Source organism: Sciurus carolinensis, unplaced genomic scaffold (assembly GCF_902686445.1).
Source record: "Sciurus carolinensis unplaced genomic scaffold, mSciCar1.2, whole genome shotgun sequence".
NCBI lineage: Eukaryota > Metazoa > Chordata > Mammalia > Rodentia > Sciuridae > Sciurus > Sciurus carolinensis.
Window position 1 is genome coordinate 404,390 of NW_025920124.1, and position 2,346 is coordinate 406,735.

The window sequence follows — 2,346 nt, forward strand, 5'->3', positions numbered from 1 at the left end:
TCAACTTCATGCTTCACCTACCATTTATTTAAAAATCCCTATTTTCTTTTCATCCCCTAATTAAAACATTTATACTAAGCAGTTTTCTTTTTTTTTACTTGCATCCCATTGGAATTTCACCTGAAAGAGGTTCTAAGTTGAAATCACAGAATGAAAGGATAGAGTTATGCCCCCACTTCCCCTGAACCTGTAGAAGGAGACATCAACTTTGTCATAGGGTTCATATTTAATTTTAATTCCATAAGGGCACACAGTAGATATTTATAAAGGATAGTTTAAGTGAAGCAGAAGTGTATAATAACACGAATATCACATTGGGATCTTGCATGAATCAGTCTTCTTCATTTCTCTAGACAACTGCATGAAAACACAAACCACTTAACCATATCATCTTCAAAATGAGGGCACTAGTAGAACTTGCCTCTTACTGCTATGATACAAATTAAAGGACTTATTATCATCATTAAGAAAAGGAAGATATTGGGAAGTGGAGGCTGGAGACTGGGACACATCTGGCGGAAGAGGATTAGAGTCTGTACGAGCCCTGGCCCCAAGTAATGTCACCACCCTGTAGCCTCATTGGAGGCCTCTCCCTACTAAGTGCCTCTCTGTGTAGCACAGGCCCCCACCCCCACTCTCACTGGTACCATTACAGCAGGACTGGCCATGGCGGATGGGGGAGGAGCAGAACGACTCAACCGACTAGCTGCTGGGAACAAGATTTCAGTTGTAGCTGGTCCTGCTTGGGGAGTCTGCAGTAGGCAAATCCAGTCTCATCCCCCGCTTTGTCAAGGGACAATTCCGTGAGTACCAGGAGAGCACAATCGGAGCAGCCTTCCTTACACAGACTGTCTGCTTGGATGACACAAAAGTTAAGTTTGAGATCTGGGACACAGCTGAACAGGAGCGGTATCACAGCCTGGCCCCATGTACTACCCCAGCGGCCCAGGCTGCCATCGTGGTCTCTGACATAACCAACACAGTTACATTTGCATGGACCAAGAACAGGGTGAAGGAGTTACAGAGGCAGGCCAGCCCCAACATCGTCATTACACTCACGGGTAACAAGGCAGATCTGGCCAGCAAGAGAGCCATGGAGTTCCAGGAAGCACAGGCCTATGCAGATGACATGTTTGCTGTTCATGGAGACATCAGCAAAGATTGTAATGAACGTGAATGAAATTTTCATGGCAATAGCTAAGAAGCTTCCCATGAATGAACCTCAGAATGCAACCGGTGCTCCAGGCCAGAACCAAGTAATGGACCTCCAGAAGAACAACCCAGCCAGCTGGAGCCAGTGTTGCAGCAATTGAGCCCCCCTTGCCTGCCACTGCCCCCACCTCCTCCACCTGAATGACCGGACTGGAATCCACTCTAACCAATTGCACTTAACGACTGGCGCCACCACTGGGCACAGGGGTGGGGCCCATCATGATTTCTCTGAATAACTTTGATCCTAGGCTGAAGGGGGTTATTCCACCTGCACCTTTCTGTACAAATACTAATTCAATTTTAAGTCTTAAGTCACTTTTTAAATATATATGATCTGCTCTTCCCACTTCCCCCCTTTCTACTGTACTGTCCCCTTTGTCCTTTGCTGGTAGTAGCCACATGCTCCAGCCCCTTCCCCTTGTCTGTGGGGTCAGGGCTCAGAACAACCCTTCCTTTCCCTCTTGCTGAAGAGCAACCTTAGCAAGAGAACCCACTTCCCCTTACCTTTTTGGGAGTGGTCTTAGTCTGGGGTGGTGGGCAGGTCCTGGGCTGGGAAGGGGACAGGTAGCTCTTCCCTCAGCTGACTGTCATCAGACTGCAGCCCCCTTCCCACCCAACTCTCAGCTGGGAGAGAAACTGCAGCATTACCGCAGCATCATTGTGACAGCCATGCAACCATTGCCCATGACCCCTCCACCCTCGGTCACCTGATCTCTGGCTATGAACCCTGTTCTGACCAAATCACAAAGATGAGTATTTGGGGATGGGTGGGTAACAGGGGGGAGTGGGATAGGATGGAACCAACTTTTTCTGTATTTTGTATTGTATGTTTTCTTCATCATGTAACCAGTCAGTATCTTGTCAATATAGTCAGCTGATTGATCAAAAAAAAAAAAAAAAAAAAAGAAAGAAAGAAAAGGAAGATATTTTATCCTCTGTTAAGGCACTATCCTCTGTGAAAGAGGAATAATGATGAAAAGAAATGGAGAAAGGACATTTAGCTGCCAATATAAAAGTAGGCAAAAGATTATAAATTAAACAAAGACATCCAAACTTTTTGTATGAACGAAGATTGCTACAAAGAAACGGTTTTTGTACCTTTGTGAATACACAGAGAACATAGAAGAAATAAAA

General features: G+C 45.6%; 1 pseudogene; it reads left to right on the top strand.

The window, feature by feature from the left end:
* Window positions 1-602: 602 nt before the first annotated feature.
* Window positions 603-1,313, top strand: LOC124973887 (ras-related protein Rab-5C-like; annotated as a pseudogene).
* Window positions 1,314-2,346: the final 1,033 nt, after the last annotated feature.